The 7500-nt window shown below is 34.4% G+C and overlaps 1 long non-coding RNA gene and 10 other non-coding genes across 11 annotated transcripts in view; 10 read left to right on the top strand and 1 right to left on the bottom strand.

The window, feature by feature from the left end:
• Nucleotide 1, top strand: part of TRNAL-CAA (transfer RNA leucine (anticodon CAA)) — a 109-nt gene extending 108 nt beyond the window's left edge. The window contains exon 2 of the tRNA in view: nt 1. This exon is cut by the window's left edge and continues 45 nt beyond it. This is a non-coding gene — a tRNA (tRNA-Leu).
• LOC142102353 (uncharacterized) overlaps nt 1-7500 on the bottom strand; it is a 281858-nt gene that overhangs the window by 81251 nt on the left and 193107 nt on the right. The gene's annotated exons all lie outside the window — the stretch shown is intronic.
• TRNAL-CAA (transfer RNA leucine (anticodon CAA)) lies at nt 689-797 on the top strand. The gene is made up of 2 exons: nt 689-726; nt 752-797. It is a non-coding gene; the product is annotated as a tRNA-Leu (tRNA).
• On the top strand, nt 1484-1592 carry TRNAL-CAA (transfer RNA leucine (anticodon CAA)). The gene is made up of 2 exons: nt 1484-1521; nt 1547-1592. It is a non-coding gene; the product is annotated as a tRNA-Leu (tRNA).
• TRNAL-CAA (transfer RNA leucine (anticodon CAA)) lies at nt 2279-2387 on the top strand. Its single transcript has 2 exons — nt 2279-2316; nt 2342-2387. It is a non-coding gene; the product is annotated as a tRNA-Leu (tRNA).
• TRNAL-CAA (transfer RNA leucine (anticodon CAA)) lies at nt 3074-3182 on the top strand. Its single transcript has 2 exons — nt 3074-3111; nt 3137-3182. It is a non-coding gene; the product is annotated as a tRNA-Leu (tRNA).
• On the top strand, nt 3869-3977 carry TRNAL-CAA (transfer RNA leucine (anticodon CAA)). Its single transcript has 2 exons — nt 3869-3906; nt 3932-3977. It is a non-coding gene; the product is annotated as a tRNA-Leu (tRNA).
• TRNAL-CAA (transfer RNA leucine (anticodon CAA)) lies at nt 4664-4772 on the top strand. The gene is made up of 2 exons: nt 4664-4701; nt 4727-4772. It is a non-coding gene; the product is annotated as a tRNA-Leu (tRNA).
• TRNAL-CAA (transfer RNA leucine (anticodon CAA)) lies at nt 5459-5567 on the top strand. The gene is made up of 2 exons: nt 5459-5496; nt 5522-5567. It is a non-coding gene; the product is annotated as a tRNA-Leu (tRNA).
• On the top strand, nt 6254-6362 carry TRNAL-CAA (transfer RNA leucine (anticodon CAA)). The gene is made up of 2 exons: nt 6254-6291; nt 6317-6362. It is a non-coding gene; the product is annotated as a tRNA-Leu (tRNA).
• TRNAL-CAA (transfer RNA leucine (anticodon CAA)) lies at nt 7049-7157 on the top strand. The gene is made up of 2 exons: nt 7049-7086; nt 7112-7157. It is a non-coding gene; the product is annotated as a tRNA-Leu (tRNA).

The following is a 7500-nucleotide window of genomic DNA, read 5'->3' as shown; positions in this document are numbered from 1 at the left end:
AATTTTGTTCTTTTTCTTAAGTTGGAAAAACACATTCCTCAATGGATAAGTTGTACAGTCAGTAAAGACTGGATGTAAAAGACATCATTCAGAAGATAGGTTTTCTTTCAATCTTGGCATAGTCTGACATTAAAATATCAACCTAATCTTATCCTAACATTGTGCAGTTTAGCGAACTAAAGAAAAAAATTCAACCAAACTTTAAAAAAATATGCACACTTACACATTATCTCAATTATGCCCCCAGTAAGTGCATTCTGATTTAGTCTTAAACGAATCAAAATTTTCTTTACAACTGCGAAAGATGCAAGGTTGCATTTTCATAAACTGAAGTGTAGGTGTCTGTAACAATGGAGTTTGAAGTAGACATTTTTTGCAACACTATCTTTTTGTTAGTAAATAATCAAAAATAGTGAAGAAAAGTTTAAATGGGCATGGAGGACAGACTCAGAATCTTGGTCTACTTTTCCATAGTGAGACACCATATCTGTTAGAACAACGGGTCTGTCCTGAGACTAGGTTGAACCCTTAGTACAACGTGGACGCATGAAATACAGACATCCAAGATCGTGTTTTTATTATTAGTTTTCAAATTCTATATAATGTTTGCCTTTCATAAGCTGCCATATTATTATATTTAATAGAATTTACAATATTGTTGAATAGGTTTACAACACAACTAAAAAGTGTCAGGATGGCCGAGCGGTCTAAGGTGCTAGACTCAAGAGTAATGTCTTCCTCTAAATGGGTTTTCTGGTCTCCGTATGGAGGCGTGGGTTCAAATCCCACTTCTGACAATTTTGTTCTTTTTGTTAAGTTGGAAAAACACATTCCTCAATGGATAAGTTGTACAGTCAGTAAAGACTGGATGTAAAAGACATCATTCAGAAGATAGGTTTTCTTTCAATCTTGGCATAGTCTGACATTAAAATATCAACTTAATCTTATCCTAACATTGTGCAGTTTAGCGAACTAAAGAAAAAAATTCAACCAAACTTTAAAAAAATATGCACACTTACACATTATCTCAATTATGCCCCCAGTAAGTGCATTCTGATTTAGTCTTAAACGAATCAAAATTTTCTTTACAACTGCGAAAGATGCAAGGTTGCATTTTCATAAACTGAAGTGTAGGTGTCTGTAACAATGGAGTTTGAAGTAGACATTTTTTGCAACACTATCTTTTTGTTAGTAAATAATCAAAAATAGTGAAGAAAAGTTTGATAGGCATGGAGGACAGACTCAGAATCTTGGTCTACTTTTCCATAGTGAGACACCATATCTGTTAGAACAACGGGTCTGTCCTGAGACTAGGTTGAACCCTTAGTACAACGTGGACGCATGAAATACAGACATCCAAGATCGTGTTTTTATTATTAGTTTTCAAATTCTATATAATGTTTGCCTATCATAAACTGCCATATTATTATATTTAATAGAATTTACAATATTGTTGAATAGGTTTACAACACAGCTAAAAAGTGTCAGGATGGCCGAGCGGTCTAAGGCGCCAGACTCAAGAGTAATGTCTTTCTCTAAATGGGTTTTCTGGTCTCCGTATGGAGGCGTGGGTTCAAATCCCACTTCTGACAATTTTGTTCTTTTTGTTAAGTTGGAAAAACACATTCCTCAATGAATAAGTTGTACAATCAGTTAAGACTGGATGTAAAAGACATCATTCAGAAGATAGGTTTTCTTTCAATCTTGGCATAGTCTGACATTAAAATATCAACCTAATCTTATCCTAACATTGTGCAGTTGAGCGAACTAAAGAACAAAATTCAACCAAACTTTAAAAAAATATGCACACTTACACATTATCTCAATTATGCCCCCAGTAAGTGCATTCTGATTTAGTCTTAAACGAATCAAAATTTTCTTTACAACTGCGAAAGATGCAAGGTTGCATTTTCATAAACTGAAGTGTAGGTGTCTGTAACAATGGAGTTTGAAGTAGACATTTTTTGCAACACTATCTTTTTGTTAGTAAATAATCAAAAATAGTGAAGAAAAGTTTGATAGGCATGGAGGACAGACTCAGAATCTTGGTCTACTTTTCCATAGTGAGACACCATATCTGTTAGAACAACGGGTCTGTCCTGAGACTAGGTTGAACCCTTAGTACAACGTGGACGCATGAAATACAGACATCCAAGATCGTGTTTTTATTATTAGTTTTCAAATTCTATATAATGTTTGCCTATCATAAACTGCCATATTATTATATTTAATAGAATTTACAATATTGTTGAATAGGTTTACGACACAACTAAAAAGTGTCAGGATGGCCGAGCGGTCTAAGGCGCCAGACTCAAGAGTAATGTCTTCCTCTAAATGGGTTTTCTGGTCTCCGTATGGAGGCGTGGGTTCAAATCCCACTTCTGACAATTTTGTTCTTTTTGTTAAGTTGGAAAAACACATTCCTCAATGAATAAGTTGTACAATCAGTTAAGACTGGATGTAAAAGACATCATTCAGAAGATAGGTTTTCTTTCAATCTTGGCATAGTCTGACATTAAAATATCAACCTAATCTTATCCTAACATTGTGCAGTTGAGCGAACTAAAGAACAAAATTCAACCAAACTTTAAAAAAATATGCACACTTACACATTATCTCAATTATGCCCCCAGTAAGTGCATTCTGATTTAGTCTTAAACGAATCAAAATTTTCTTTACAACTGCGAAAGATGCAAGGTTGCATTTTCATAAACTGAAGTGTAGGTGTCTGTAACAATGGAGTTTGAAGTAGACATTTTTTGCAACACTTTTTTTTTGTTAGTAAATAATCAAAAATAGTGAAGAAAAGTTTGATAGGCATGGAGGACAGACTCAGAATCTTGGTCTACTTTTCCATAGTGAGACACCATATCTGTTAGAACAACGGGTCTGTCCTGAGACTAGGTTGAACCCTTAGTACAACGTGGACGCATGAAATACAGACATCCAAGATCGTGTTTTTATTATTAGTTTTCAAATTCTATATAATGTTTGCCTTTCATAAGCTGCCATATTATTATATTTAATAGAATTTACAATATTGTTGAATAGGTTTACAACACAACTAAAAAGTGTCAGGATGGCCGAGCGGTCTAAGGTGCTAGACTCAAGAGTAATGTCTTCCTCTAAATGGGTTTTCTGGTCTCCATATGGAGGCGTGGGTTCAAATCCCACTTCTGACAATTTTGTTCTTTTTCTTAAGTTGGAAAAACACATTCCTCAATGGATAAGTTGTACAGTCAGTAAAGACTGGATGTAAAAGACATCATTCAGAAGATAGGTTTTCTTTCAATCTTGGCATAGTCTGACATTAAAATATCAACCTAATCTTATCCTAACATTGTGCAGTTTAGCGAACTAAAGAAAAAAATTCAACCAAACTTTAAAAAAATATGCACACTTACACATTATCTCAATTATGCCCCCAGTAAGTGCATTCTGATTTAGTCTTAAACGAATCAAAATTTTCTTTACAACTGCGAAAGATGCAAGGTTGCATTTTCATAAACTGAAGTGTAGGTGTCTGTAACAATGGAGTTTGAAGTAGACATTTTTTGCAACACTATCTTTTTGTTAGTAAATAATCAAAAATAGTGAAGAAAAGTTTGATAGGCATGGAGGACAGACTCAGAATCTTGGTCTACTTTTCCATAGTGAGACACCATATCTGTTAGAACAACGGGTCTGTCCTGAGACTAGGTTGAACCCTTAGTACAACGTGGACGCATGAAATACAGACATCCAAGATCGTGTTTTTATTATTAGTTTTCAAATTCTATATAATGTTTGCCTTTCATAAGCTGCCATATTATTATATTTAATAGAATTTACAATATTGTTGAATAGGTTTACAACACAACTAAAAAGTGTCAGGATGGCCGAGCGGTCTAAGGTGCTAGACTCAAGAGTAATGTCTTCCTCTAAATGGGTTTTCTGGTCTCCGTATGGAGGCGTGGGTTCAAATCCCACTTCTGACAATTTTGTTCTTTTTGTTAAGTTGGAAAAACACATTCCTCAATTAATAAGTTGTACAATCAGTTAAGACTGGATGTAAAAGACATCATTCAGAAGATAGGTTTTCTTTCAAACTTGGCATAGTCTGACATTAAAATATCAACTTAATCTTATCCTAACATTGTGCAGTTTAGCGAACTAAAGAAAAAAATTCAACCAAACTTTAAAAAAATATGCACACTTACACATTATCTCAATTATGCCCCCAGTAAGTGCATTCTGATTTAGTCTTAAACGAATCAAAATTTTCTTTACAACTGCGAAAGATGCAAGGTTGCATTTTCATAAACTGAAGTGTAGGTGTCTGTAACAATGGAGTTTGAAGTAGACATTTTTTGCAACACTATCTTTTTGTTAGTAAATAATCAAAAATAGTGAAGAAAAGTTTGATAGGCATGGAGGACAGACTCAGAATCTTGGTCTACTTTTCCATAGTGAGACACCATATCTGTTAGAACAACGGGTCTGTCCTGAGACTAGGTTGAACCCTTAGTACAACGTGGACGCATGAAATACAGACATCCAAGATCGTGTTTTTATTATTAGTTTTCAAATTCTATATAATGTTTGCCTATCATAAACTGCCATATTATTATATTTAATAGAATTTACAATATTGTTGAATAGGTTTACGGCACAGCTAAAAAGTGTCAGGATGGCCGAGCGGTCTAAGGCGCCAGACTCAAGAGTAATGTCTTCCTCTAAATGGGTTTTCTGGTCTCCATATGGAGGCGTGGGTTCAAATCCCACTTCTGACAATTTTATTCTTTTTCTTAAGTTGGAAAAACACATTCCTCAATGGATAAGTTGTACAGTCAGTAAAGACTGGATGTAAAAGACATCATTCAGAAGATAGGTTTTCTTTCAATCTTGGCATAGTCTGACATTAAAATATCAACTTAATCTTATCCTAACATTGTGCAGTTTAGCGAACTAAAGAAAAAAATTCAACCAAACTTTAAAAAAATATGCACACTTACACATTATCTCAATTATGCCCCCAGTAAGTGCATTCTGATTTAGTCTTAAACGAATCAAAATTTTCTTTACAACTGCGAAAGATGCAAGGTTGCATTTTCATAAACTGAAGTGTAGGTGTCTGTAACAATGGAGTTTGAAGTAGACATTTTTTGCAACACTATCTTTTTGTTAGTAAATAATCAAAAATAGTGAAGAAAAGTTTGATAGGCATGGAGGACAGACTCAGAATCTTGGTCTACTTTTCCATAGTGAGACACCATATCTGTTAGAACAACGGGTCTGTCCTGAGACTAGGTTGAACCCTTAGTACAACGTGGACGCATGAAATACAGACATCCAAGATCGTGTTTTTATTATTAGTTTTCAAATTCTATATAATGTTTGCCTATCATAAACTGCCATATTATTATATTTAATAGAATTTACAATATTGTTGAATAGGTTTACAACACAGCTAAAAAGTGTCAGGATGGCCGAGCGGTCTAAGGCGCCAGACTCAAGAGTAATGTCTTTCTCTAAATGGGTTTTCTGGTCTCCGTATGGAGGCGTGGGTTCAAATCCCACTTCTGACAATTTTGTTCTTTTTGTTAAGTTGGAAAAACACATTCCTCAATGAATAAGTTGTACAATCAGTTAAGACTGGATGTAAAAGACATCATTCAGAAGATAGGTTTTCTTTCAATCTTGGCATAGTCTGACATTAAAATATCAACCTAATCTTATCCTAACATTGTGCAGTTGAGCGAACTAAAGAACAAAATTCAACCAAACTTTAAAAAAATATGCACACTTACACATTATCTCAATTATGCCCCCAGTAAGTGCATTCTGATTTAGTCTTAAACGAATCAAAATTTTCTTTACAACTGCGAAAGATGCAAGGTTGCATTTTCATAAACTGAAGTGTAGGTGTCTGTAACAATGGAGTTTGAAGTAGACATTTTTTGCAACACTATCTTTTTGTTAGTAAATAATCAAAAATAGTGAAGAAAAGTTTGATAGGCATGGAGGACAGACTCAGAATCTTGGTCTACTTTTCCATAGTGAGACACCATATCTGTTAGAACAACGGGTCTGTCCTGAGACTAGGTTGAACCCTTAGTACAACGTGGACGCATGAAATACAGACATCCAAGATCGTGTTTTTATTATTAGTTTTCAAATTCTATATAATGTTTGCCTATCATAAACTGCCATATTATTATATTTAATAGAATTTACAATATTGTTGAATAGGTTTACGACACAACTAAAAAGTGTCAGGATGGCCGAGCGGTCTAAGGCGCCAGACTCAAGAGTAATGTCTTCCTCTAAATGGGTTTTCTGGTCTCCGTATGGAGGCGTGGGTTCAAATCCCACTTCTGACAATTTTGTTCTTTTTGTTAAGTTGGAAAAACACATTCCTCAATGAATAAGTTGTACAATCAGTTAAGACTGGATGTAAAAGACATCATTCAGAAGATAGGTTTTCTTTCAATCTTGGCATAGTCTGACATTAAAATATGAACCTAATCTTATCCTAACATTGTGCAGTTGAGCGAACTAAAGAACAAAATTCAACCAAACTTTAAAAAAATATGCACACTTACACATTATCTCAATTATGCCCCCAGTAAGTGCATTCTGATTTAGTCTTAAACGAATCAAAATTTTCTTTACAACTGCGAAAGATGCAAGGTTGCATTTTCATAAACTGAAGTGTAGGTGTCTGTAACAATGGAGTTTGAAGTAGACATTTTTTGCAACACTTTTTTTTTGTTAGTAAATAATCAAAAATAGTGAAGAAAAGTTTGATAGGCATGGAGGACAGACTCAGAATCTTGGTCTACTTTTCCATAGTGAGACACCATATCTGTTAGAACAACGGGTCTGTCCTGAGACTAGGTTGAACCCTTAGTACAACGTGGACGCATGAAATACAGACATCCAAGATCGTGTTTTTATTATTAGTTTTCAAATTCTATATAATGTTTGCCTTTCATAAGCTGCCATATTATTATATTTAATAGAATTTACAATATTGTTGAATAGGTTTACAACACAACTAAAAAGTGTCAGGATGGCCGAGCGGTCTAAGGTGCCAGACTCAAGAGTAATGTCTTCCTCTAAATGGGTTTTCTGGTCTCCGTATGGAGACGTGGGTTCAAATCCCACTTCTGACAATTTTGTTCTTTTTGTTAAGTTGGAAAAACACATTCCTCAATTAATAAGTTGTACAATCAGTTAAGACTGGATGTAAAAGACATCATTCAGAAGATAGGTTTTCTTTCAAACTTGGCATAGTCTGACATTAAAATATCAACTTAATCTTATCCTAACATTGTGCAGTTTAGCGAACTAAAGAAAAAAATTCAACCAAACTTTAAAAAAATATGCACACTTACACATTATCTCAATTATGCCCCCAGTAAGTGCATTCTGATTTAGTCTTAAACGAATCAAAATTTTCTTTACAACTGCGAAAGATGCAAGGTTGCATTTTCATAAACTGAAGTGTAGGTGTCT

This window comes from Mixophyes fleayi, chromosome 9 (assembly GCF_038048845.1).
Source record: "Mixophyes fleayi isolate aMixFle1 chromosome 9, aMixFle1.hap1, whole genome shotgun sequence".
Lineage (NCBI taxonomy): Eukaryota > Metazoa > Chordata > Amphibia > Anura > Limnodynastidae > Mixophyes > Mixophyes fleayi.
Note: the sequence above shows the minus strand (reverse complement) of the source record. Positions and strands in the feature narration are given on the sequence as shown.